The sequence below is a fragment of the Neofelis nebulosa genome, chromosome 13 (assembly GCF_028018385.1).
Source record: "Neofelis nebulosa isolate mNeoNeb1 chromosome 13, mNeoNeb1.pri, whole genome shotgun sequence".
In the NCBI taxonomy this organism is placed as follows: domain Eukaryota; kingdom Metazoa; phylum Chordata; class Mammalia; order Carnivora; family Felidae; genus Neofelis; species Neofelis nebulosa.
Window position 1 is genome coordinate 30,577,758 of NC_080794.1, and position 12,445 is coordinate 30,590,202.

Below are 12,445 nucleotides of genomic sequence, written 5' to 3' on the forward strand. Positions count from 1 at the left end.
TATCCCCAATATCACTTGCAAACGAATCTTCTGGGAATCAGTATGGTATTCACGATTTTGCCACTCTCTTGAATTGGGTATCTACTTCTGCTGGCTGCGGGAAACTACTGATTTCTGGCTTGTGGTTGCTAATGTCTAACACAGGCATGCTAATATGCAAGCCCCATGTGCCATATTGTGCCCTTAACTGTTGAAAGCAACAACACTGCTCAGTGGTAGAGACTTTTGTTTCATTGTTGAACCCATTGGCACTTGGTACAATAGTCACCTTGGCTTTTCAGACTCCCGATTAATGTAGTCTGGACATACTTTCTTATCATAAGCCCCTTGCCCAAGGATTAGGCATGAGTCCACATAGGTTGGATCAGAGGATGGCCTAAAATGACAGATGCTCTGGGTGTTCAACATCTTCCCTCTCTTTTGACACAGGCTGTTTTTATTTTGCCCTAACTTTCACATTTTGGTTCTCTTTTCTCATGGGGTGAGCTATTCTTTTCCTTGGACTATTTGTTAACTTAAGAAAATTGAACGCTGATAATTCCAATCTCCTGAAAATCATAAGACATACTTACATTTTAGAAAATGTGGCACAAATTTTAATTAGTGCCATACTAATAATAAATGTTAAATGTAACACTTTTAAAACAATTTTACATCTTTTTTAAAGGTGGGAATGTTAGGTAAAGGGGAAGAAAATAGCATCTTACTGTAACAATTGTATGACTCTTTTGGCCCCAAATCATTTTATACTCTGAAGGTAGTAAAAAGCCTTAGTAGAAGGCTTTCTCTAGAGGTATGAATAAATGATGCCTGTTGCTGATGGAGATTTATTCTGACTTACTATGTAGTATATTTTCTAGGAAATAAAAAAAGGCAGGTGTGTTAGTCAGTGTTTTCCAGAGAAACAGACAATTAAGAGAGAAACACACCCACATGTATACACACACGTGCATATTCACACATATATTTATATATTAATTATTATACTTATAATATTATATAATCTTTATATAATGTATCATATAAATATGATATATTTATATATAATAAGGAGTGACTCATATATGGAGTCTGAATCAGTAAGCTGGAGACCCTGGAAAGCCAGTGGGGTAGTTCCAGTTAGAGTCCAAAAGCCAAAAACAAAGGAGAGCTGATGGTATAAGTTCAAGTCCAAGGTCAGGAGAAGACATATCCCAGCTCAATAGGGAGGCAGGCGAAATTCACTCAACTTTTTTGCTCTATTCAAATCTTCAGTGTCTAGATAAGAACCATCCCTGTCAGGGAAGGCAATCTGCTTTACCAGGCATACTGTTTCAATCACTAAGGCATCCAGAAACACCCTCACAGATACACCCAGAATAATGTTTGACCAATGCCTGGCCACCTTGCGTTCTGGTCAAGTTGACACATAAAATGAACCGTCCCATCAGAAATCTCTATCAGCCTGTATAAACACTGGAGACAATCTACTAAATATAAAGCTGCCTGGGGTTTTTGTACAAAAGTGGCTACAGGACTTTTTTCAAGAAGGCTGTTTTGTTTGAGAAAGAAAACTACAAAAGACCTTTTAGTTTGGCAAAAGTAATGCTTTGATTTTACTCTGAAATGGAGGGGTTGAAACACTTTTGAAGTTTCTGTCTTAATGGGAGGGGTGTGGGCTTCTACAGTGATGGTAACTAAGGAAGATTTCTTTCTTCCTTTCTTTTTCATTCCTTCTACCCTTCTTCCCTCCTCCCTTCCTCCCTCTCTCCTTCCCTCTTTCCCTGCTTTCCTTCCTTCCGTCTTCCTTCCTCTCTTTCTCTCTCTTTTTTTCTTTCTTTCTGCAAAACAATGAGTTAGATGGATGAACTTTGAACATATTATGCTAATGAAAGAGGTCAGACACAACAGGCCACATATTGTATGATTCTGTTGTATGAAATATCTAAAAAAGGCCAATCCATACATGGAGAGAGTAGATTAATGGTTCCTAGGGGCTGGGTAAAATGAGGTTTCCTTTTCATGTGATAGAAATATTCAGAAACTAAATACTTGTGATTATTGCACACCATTGTGTATTCTACATGTCACCAAATTCTGCACTTTAAAATGGTAAAATTTTCATGTTTACATTTAAAATGGTTTAAATGGTAAAAATCATGAATTTGCATGTATTTTGGTCACAATAAAAAAACAAAACAAAGAAAAAACAATTGAAAGAGGACTTCAACTACAGTCCATTTGACCCTAAGCTTTCTGATTAAATTTTTCCTCCAGCTTATTCCTTAACTCAGGCAAAAGACCCTGCAGGCAAAGCATCCTCCACTGTGAACTGAAACTACCCCTCCAAGCAATAAGGACGACCCTGAGCCAGCAAGAGCCCACCAGTGATTGTCTCCAAGACATTGTCTTGACCTTCATTGCCCACCTGCATGTACCCAATTAGCATTGTCCCAGATTTTCCTCATATAAACCTGGAAATATTTTTGGCATTTTATAGATTGTTTTTGAAGCATTAGTCAGCTGCCTTCCAGGTGTTGGCCTCACTGCAATAAATTTCTTTCTTGTTTCCCCACCTCTTGTCTCTCTGCCTTTGGATTTTGTCAGCAGTGAGTGGTGTTTGAGACCCCTGGAGCCAGGCGCTCTTAAACCTTTGCATCCTGGCTACACATACAATGAGTTAGGAATCTAAGTTCCTAGGAGTGAGTTCAGAATCAAGAGGATTCATTACTCCTCACAAGAAGTAAACTGGCTTCTACAACACAGTAGTGGGAAGTTGGAGCTTAGACAGAAAAAAAGGAAGCAGGAGACCACCCATGAAGGGATAAATTGACTCTGTTGGTAGTGATATTAAAGACCATTTTGGTTTTCTCTTTTGGCATAAGAAACTTCTCCACAACTTAATAATTTACAACAATGAGTTATAATTACTCATGATTCTGTAGATGGTTTGGGTGGTTCTGTTCCAGGAGGCGTCCTTAGACTCAATTGCACAGCTGCACTCATTTGGGAGAAGTGTGGGGCTGGATGTTGAGGAAGATCGCATTCACACTCGGGCCATGGTGCTGCCTGCTGCTGGGGCTTCTCAGCTTTTCTTCACATAGCTTCTCTTTCCCTGATGTGATTCACCCTCCAGGACCTCTCCAAGTGATCTTACTTTGTGGCAGGATAGCCTGGATTTTATGACAACATAGTAGCTGGGTTCCAAGAGAGTAGAAACTAAATGTCTCTTAAAGGCTAGGCCCAGAATTGATACCATTGCCACTTCCATTCTATCCTATTGGTCATAACACATCATATGTGTAGTTAATATTCAAGAGGAGGGGAAATAGACTCCTATCTATGGGAATAATGGAGTTCTCAAACAAGGACCGAATGTGTAACTGACCATTTTTAGAGAATATGTACCACAAATATTCTGTTTTATATATTCATTCTCAGCCTTGTAATTTTATCTCCAAATCTTCAGAAGAATAAGGTTAACATCCCAGATATTTTTATTGGCTGTGCTTTAATGAATTAAATGATACATCAGTATCCATTGTAAATGGAAGAAGAAAGGAAAATGGCTACAGTCATGGTTGCTGTAAGCAAGACAGAACCTTAAAGGAAATGGAATGTCTATTTGGGCAAAAAGGCTGGCAAAGGTAATAAGTGAAAAGCATAATCAGTTTCTGGAGCATGCAGGTGTTTTGCAGGATTCTCAGAAAATCTAAAAAAGGAGAGCACAATAAATAAAATATCTACCTCACTGATTCAGAATCTAACCTCTACCTGAACAGCAGAAGTCTCCATTGAAATAATCATATCTCTCATCCCTATTCAGAGGATGCTGTATATTGAATGAACAGCAGTTGGTTCTGTGATTCTTTTGAATAGATACAACTAAGTTTTTACTATGTGTGTTATTATGGTGGTAGAGACAAAGTATCATGAGTAGAAGCTTCTTATTCCAGAGAGGCAATATGAATAGATCATGGGGATTGAGAATTAAAAACAAAAATTATTGATCTTTGTTTTTTCTTCTTGGACACTTTCTAATTAGGACAAAAGACATAAAGCACTTAATCCTGATTTCAGTCTTCACTCATGTTGATGCATCAGATAGACTACAGTCTTCTTTTTACTTAACTTATGACAATGCTGCCTTTCCTGAAGAATCCAGTTTATTAATTTGCTTTCTAGGAAGTTTTCCTGAAAACATATAGCCCTCACACTATACTCACAAGGAAATTGTCCTTGTAAAACATTGAAAAAAAACTAATCAAATATAAAACATAGTGATATTTTAAAAGAGACTTATGATCAATAACAGATTTTAGGATAAGTATTTGGGTCATGATACTATTATTGTCCCTCATTCACAACATGTCCATTAGTAAAAAAAAAAAAAATTCTTTCATTTACTTCTTGTTGCATGTTTCTAGATCAATTACTTATAAGTATTTTCACATTGGTTTTGGTCAGCTTTCACTGTTGTTATTGAAAACTAGAGTGGCATATTTTTGGAGCCAAGATAAATTTACATGATGATATGTTATTTTAGAGATATCTGAACCCAATATGCAAGCACAATAATAGATTAATGGTACATTAATAACTTATGTAATATAATTTGGTTTTGCATGTACTCATTTAATTGTCATTAATTTCTGGAAGGCAGAAAAAGAAACTCATTATTTGGTGTTAAAAGCAACAGTGTCATCATCTATACATAATAAAGAAAATCGCTATGTTTATTATTAGAAAAGAGTGTATATTAAAAGCTAGAAAATGGTATGAGCTCATCGTTAAGAGCACATTTTTTTTTTAATTTGGAAAGGATTATATAGACTCTTACTTTCAGAATAAAATTTCTGAAATTTCTTTACAGAATGAGAGACTATCTCCTGGATTCAAGTTACATAACACATTAATCAGTGGTAAAATTCCTTGCTGTAGCATGGCCACAACCCAAGAGAACACACAGTGGCAATGAGGCTGGGGCAGAGAGCTTGGAGCCCCCATTTGTATCTCATGTCACACTTTTAATTTATAGATCGAGGGGAAACATCCAGGGGGATGAGAGAGAACTTGGGTGGTAGGAGGTGGAGGTGGGATATGAGGAAGAGGCTATTTATCAACGGAAATGGAAATCTTTACATATATTAATAATCTGTATGCTTATATGATAGAGAAATGTTTGGATTTCAGTCACGACATTATTTTCTTTCTTATATTCAACAAACTCTATTCTTTGAGCACCTGCCTTGTAGTTGAATAACAAAGAGGAATGTCTAGTTTCTGTTGTCTAAAAAAACTAATATTTAGCTGGAGGAAAGGGGCTAAAGTGCGTAGAAAGCCAAATAAATTTTATATTTAACTATACATTATTTGAAGCAGATTATATGTATTATATTAATAAAAGAAGAGAGAGATCTTTGGGGCGGTCTTGGAGTAATTGGGGATAGAGAAGTTACCATGAAGAAGACGAGTGAAATCTGAGCTTGAGTTTGACAGGGGGAGAGTGTAAAATAGGTACAGAAAAAGATAGAGGTAGAACATTCCTTAGGTAAGGAGAACAGATCAGCAATAGAATAAGATGCCCATGCCTTCAGTGAGTACAGGGGCAGTATGTAGAATGATTTGTGTAGAGTTCTGATGGTTTATGTGTCTGCCACGTTGATTCACTATTTTGATGTCTGCAACATTTTGACAACATTGAATAACAAATCAATTCACTTTAACTTTTATTCATTTTTTAATCATCGTGTAATATGTATGACAGATTTGGTCATTATCACTCAAAATCTGAGCCACATTTCTTCTTGATCACAATTCCCATAGGAAAATATCTTCTTGGTCAAAATAATCTTCTCAAAATGGCCACCAGAGCTCAACCCTGAAAATGTGGACTCTCAAACTGGACTGAAATACTTGAAAGGCTGAAGTTAATGATTCAGGTCTAGAGTTAATTTTTGAAATTCATTCTTGGGACAAGTACAGTACCTACTGAGAAAGCACCAGAAGGAGTTATTTGTATTCCTGTTTGTGTTTTTAAAGGGGAAATAGAAATTTATGTGAAGCAAAATCAAGCAGGCAAACTGAAGTAAACTAGTCTTAATTTTCTTGCCCAATCCTCTAATTCGCAATTACAGACTACTGACGTGTATCCCTCCAAACAAGCAAAGGGTCAATAGGTTATAATATATTTTTCAGGTAAAAAATATACTTAATTATAGCACATATATGTGCTAATGTACAGATTTTCCTTCATTATCTAACAACATCTTATCTATGATAATAAAAATTAAAACAGAGCTGGTATGCTCTTAAGAATTTTATATTCATCCTTTCCATTTTTTAAAGATTTCATTTTTAAGTAATATGTACCTCTCAATGTGGGGCATGGACTCACAACCCTGAGATCAAGAGTCACATGCTCTACCAACTGAGCCAGCCAGGTGCTCCATCCTTTCTAAACTTTTAATCTTTATGCAGTGGATGAGTTAATATCATGGCTAAAGGCTACATATTGAAATTTAGGTATATAAATCATCAAGTAGAGGCAACTATTATCAGAAATATTCAATTTTAAGGGCACCCAGGTGGCTCAGTTGGTTAAGTGTCCACCTTCAACTCAAGTCATGATCTCCTAGTCCTTGAGTTCAAGCCCCACATCCGACTCTGCACTGATAGCTCAGAGCCTGAGCACACTTTGGATTCTGTGTCTCCCTCTCTCTCTGCCCCTTTCCTGCTTGCTCTCTGTCTCTGTCTCTCTCACACAAAAATAAATAAACACATACAAAAAAGAAATGTTCAATTGTAAACAAAGACATGCTCGGGTTATTCCTCACCACGATAAGATGTCCATAGTGATGACCCTCTTCTGTTAGCCATGTCTGGGTTTCAAAGATGATGAGCAAAGTATTTAACAGATAATGGGTACTTAACCAATCAGAAGAAATCCAGCATAAAAAAGTGTGATTGTACTGGTGCAAAAGAGCTGATTATCAGCCCTTTATATTTTCTCTCATAGGGTGAGAGTTACACTGAATAAACTCCTCATCGACAACCTCTCTTTATCCAGATTAGCGATGTCATATATAATTCTTAGGAAATAATTATTATCTGTTGGTCATTAATAGTTTCATGTATAATAGTGAAGAAAATATTTATTTTCATTGGGGATTAATTTATAAAACCAAGAAAGAAAGTATGAAAATTTTCTCCTTTCTCCCTTCCTTGTACCTTCTATTTTTATCTTTAAGATCTAGATATCATTTTTATAATTATTTAATGCTGTGATTTTCACACTTTTTTTTTTGTCTCAGAAATTTGATTTCGGTGAAATCTTCTGCAGAATCCCATTATAAAAAAGGAAGAAGTCAAGAGTTGTTTGGTTACGGGAGGCAAGCCTTGGAATTCCTGAGGCTTCATTATGTTGTGAGAGGGAGAAGAGTCTCACAACCCCCTTGGAATAGGGTACAAATCCTTCATTTTAATTAGTTAAATAATTACAATGTATTAATTAAAATGTATTAATTAATTAAAATGCTTATTTATTTATTTATTTCGAGAGAGAGAAAGAGCAATAATGGGGTAGGGGCAGAAAAAGAGAGGGAGACACAGAATCCGAAGCAGGCTGCAGGCTTTGCGCTGTCAGCACAGAGCCCGACCTGGGCTCAAACTCACAAACCCTGAGATCATGACCGGAGCGAAGTCTGACGCCTAACTGACTGAACAACCCAGGTGCCCCACCCCGCCAAACCCTCGTTTTATATATGAGGAAACTGAGGCTCAGAGAAATGGAATGACTTTCTCAAGTATAACATCATATATATATTTTGTGAATTTTATTATGAGAAAAAGGAATAGAGTTTATAAATACATTATGCGTTTCATTTAGAGATTTTTATCGTTTATTTATATGGGTATGCATGTTTGGAAATCTGTATATTAAAATGCTAAGAATAGAAGTTTTATGTCAGTATGAGAATATTTTTTAAAATACATAATGAGGGGCGCTCATTATACATAATGAGGGTGGCTCATTCAGTTAAGCGTCTGACTCTTGGTTTTGGCTCGAGTTATCATCTCATGGTTTGTGAGTCTGAGCCCCCACATCGGACTCTATGCCGACAGCGTGGAGCCTGCTTGGGATTCTCTCTCTGCCCCTCTCCCACTCGTGTTGTCTCTGTCTCTCTCAAACTACATAAATAAACTTAAAAAAAATTAACAAAAAAGGAATTATTTCCCTTAAAAGGCATATAGGAGGATAAATTAAAAAATAAAATAAAATAAATAATTATGCAGATGACATAAGAAGAAGAAAGGTGCCAAATATTAGCGGGATGAGCACACACTGAGTTAGTTTGAGTGGAGGAGAGTCCATATTTCACAAGCATCACTTAGTGGACATCATGGCACTGTAGTAAACCAACCTAAATACAATAAAATAAAATGCAAATGAAAGAAATACTAATAAGTGGGAAAAGAAATGTGGCTTTGTGAAATTCAACTTGATTTTGTGACAGTTGGAGTGAAGTTTAGGACGTGCTTAAGTGGCAGACAAAAGTTAACGCCAGGGAGAAAATGGCTTGTAGAAAAAATAAAAGAAAGGAGTTGAGTTTGTGTGCCTAGAAGTTACTTGGACAAAGAACCAGTCTGCCTTCTCTTTCACTATCATGGTCTTGAATACTCATTTACCCACTTTTCCTTGTTACTCTCCTGGGAATAAATGAGGGTCTGGATCTTTATATTATTTCTAGAAAAAATCCTGAGATAAATTAAGACTTGAACCGACAGTTTCCTAGGAAAATTGTCCCAGATGGCCAACACTGAGAGTCATTGTAGCAAACCTTTTGGACTTCAAAGGAGATGGAGGGGCACTTGAGTGGCTCCATAGGTTGAGTGTCTGACTTTGGCTCAGGTCATGATCTCACGGTTTGTGAGTTCAAGTCCCGCATCAGGCTCACTGCTGTCAGCACAGAGCCTGCTTTGGATCCCTGGTCTCTCTCTCTCCCTCTCTCTCTGTCCTTCCACCACTCAGACTCTCTCTCTGTCTCTCACGCTCAAAAAAAAAAAAAAAGGAGATGGAAAAAAAAGAAGTCTTTTGGGCACATAGCAAAAAAAAGATCAAGTTGCTTTCAAGAGAGGAACAATATTGATTTCAGGCTAAAATAATGATGTCAGGCTTTTTGGTAGCAATGTTTTATGCTGTAAGACAAAAGACTAATATATGTAGGATAATCAAGGAAAGACAATGTGGGCTAAGTATTTTATATTCAGGTAAATCAACTTGCAATATGAAAGACACAGGCTACCTATCATAAACATGAAAGAACTCAGGGAACACTATTCCCATGGAATTTACCAGGGAATAGTTTTCCAATAACCAAAGTTACTGAAGAGTCATTGGTGGCTATCACTGAATATATATTTGATTACAACCAGCACTAACAGGTGTGTGTGTGTGTGTGTGTGTGTGTGTGTGACAGTATGGTATGTGATGTTTAAACGCTTTGAAGATTTAATAAATTATAAAAGAGGGGGAGTGAGAGAAAAAAAATCTTCTTAACTACATAAAGATAAACCAAAAGTGAGAAAGACAAATTAAAACAGATAATATTGCAAAAGGATAGAACATAAAACTATTTGATAAAACTGAGGCTAAATTTGTTTGTCATGCCAAAAGCTTTGGCTTAATCTATCAAAACAAAGAAGATAATTTTCATATTGGCTAACAAAACAAAATCTGGTAGTATGACATATAATAGACACACTAAACACAAAGAGATTCAGAAAATTGAAAACAACAACCACCACAACAGTAGGCCTGGTTATACTAGACAAAAGAAGTAAGAAGAAAGGCAGGTAATCTAGAATCTAGAAGACTGACAAGATTTGGGTTAAATAAAAAAGCAGTTAAGGAAGCAACGAGTAACAATTTATATTACTACAGGCTTAAATTCATAATGAGGATCTAACACAAAGGCAACTTTTGTAGAGTGGAAACCAAAGCCAGGGCGTGGAGAGAAAGAAAGTGTCTCAGATTGGGTTAAACAAGAAACACGCTCTTTGACAATAACTTGAGGCCAAGTGGTTTGGAGGTGATCCACAGAGGTGTGTAAACATAGGAAGAGTAAGAAAGCGAATAAAGGGTCTGGTAATCCGTGCTTATTGTGGGCAACTGGCGTGTATTCCTATTGAGAGGGAAAACTGTAGAACACAACTTAGAGTTAGGCCACGACAAGAGTAAGGTACCTGGGGCACTTTTACTCCAACTCACAGGTGGCATTACCCTGAGGGCTGCTTATTTGGTATAAGTCTCTCATAAAGGAAGAAAGTCTTCAGTCAGAAAGTCACAAGAATGTCACTGGTATGTATTTGGAATAGTGGGTCATGAAGGGACATAGTCACAACAACAATATTCATAATAAGACACGTATCTCTGTCCCAGAAATATTAACAGCAACAGTAACAACAACAACAACAACAACAACAACAACAAAATGAGCCTTCAATAAGTGCACATATATATATAATATATATGTCTATCTACCTATATATTCATCCATCCATCCATACATACATACACACACATATCTATCTATCACCTATCTATATTTAAATGTAAGGCTGGAGGATAGAAAATATGGTAACTGACCATAAAAGACACTGAGGTCACAAAGACACCTTCAATAAATCTAAATCCAAAGCTTAAAAGTAATATAAACACTGATAATACAAATAGTATCTCTGTAAATATAATAAAATAGAAATAACTAATTTAAAAACCATGGAAACTATCAATTTACTGTATTGAAGGACATAAGATAAAATTTAGACAAATACATGTTTATGAATCAAAAGACTTAATATCTTAACAAATTCAATTAGTCTCTAAATGTGTAAACTTAATGCACTGCCAAGCACAATCCCAAGAGAGATTTTTCCTAGTTGTTCAGAAGAATTTTAAGTGGCATGTGGTTACATTAAAAATATGACCATAATGGGGTGCCTGGGTGGCTCAGTTGGTTAAGCATCCGACTTTGGCTCAGGTCATGATCTCACTGCTCGTGGGTTCAAGCCCCGCGTCCGGCTCTATGCTAACAGCTTGAGCCTGGAGCCTGCTTCGGATTCTGTCTCTATCTCTCTGCCCCTCCCCTGCTCACTCTCTGTCTCTCTGTCTCTCTGTCTCTCTGTCTCAAATATAAACTAAAACATAAAATCTAAAAAAATGACCATAGCAAGAACATACAAAGATATGTCAATCTTAAAATATATGGAAAAGTCTCTACTACCAAAGAAAGTATCCCACTGACTAGAATTAGAACATAGATGAATGTGCCAGTGACATAGAGAGCACATTCATAGATTTCTTTATATATGTATATTTGAGAAAATATACGTAATGAATTCAAAATTTCACATGAAAAAGTAGCATTTCAATTCAGTGGAGGAAATCAATTTATTTAATAAGTATATCTGGCCAACTTCATCTAAAGGAAAATACAATGTGTGTATCTGTTTGCTAAGGCTGTCATAACAACGTACCACAAACTCGGTGTCTTAAACAACAGAAATGTATTGTCACAATTCTGAAGGCTAGAAGTCTGAGATCAGTGTCAACAGCGTTGATTTCTTCTGAGGACTGTGAGGAAGAATCTGTTCCAGACCCTTCTCCTACCTTCTGGTGGTTTGCTGGCAATCACTGGTGCTCCTTGGCTTTTAGATGCATCATGCTGACCTTTGTCTTTATGTTCCCATGTCATGCTCACTGTCATTGAGTTAAGGATCCTCTCTCCTCAAATACAACCTCATGTTAACTTAGTACATCTGCAACATCATAATTTTAAGTGCACATCCTTCTAAAAATGTGATCCATGGGAATCTATTCCTAGAAATGGAAACAATAATATACAGCAACATATGCTGTTGGATGTTGATGTCTTTGTACTGTTTGTAGTGACAATCAATCAATGTAAAGTGACTATTTTGTAATAAGAGTGTGCTTAAATATTTTGTAGTCTTGTCATACTATGGTATAGTGAGATCATTACAATAAATGACATCGATCAATAATAGCTTAGATACAGAGTTGAGGGAGGAAAACAAGGAGCAGAGAACTATTATATAAAAAATTACATTTTTATGAAACAAATGGAAAATATGTACCATACATGTAAATGCACATTTATATATTATGTGTAGATAGTATATATTATACTTGAACCTATAATTTCTTTATAAGAGTACAGAGAAACATACAAACGAAAGCATCCCAAGTTGTGAATTTTTTCATACATAAGTTGGATAAAGGATAGATCTGGCACAGCTAAGGCTGAGAGAGATAAGAGGTAATAGATAAGACATAAATAGATAAAGGTGAAGAGGAAGAGGAAAAACATCCGATTTATTATTATAAATGAAATTTTAAACAAGTGCATATCTTAAAAACTATGAATTCAGCAGTAATGGCCTT

The 12,445-nt window shown here is 36.2% G+C and overlaps 1 pseudogene; it reads right to left on the reverse strand.

The window, feature by feature from the left end:
- The window catches only part of LOC131492419 (importin subunit alpha-1-like), a 48,703-nt pseudogene extending 36,968 nt beyond the window's left edge, over positions 1 to 11,735 (reverse strand).
- Positions 11,736 to 12,445: the final 710 nt, after the last annotated feature.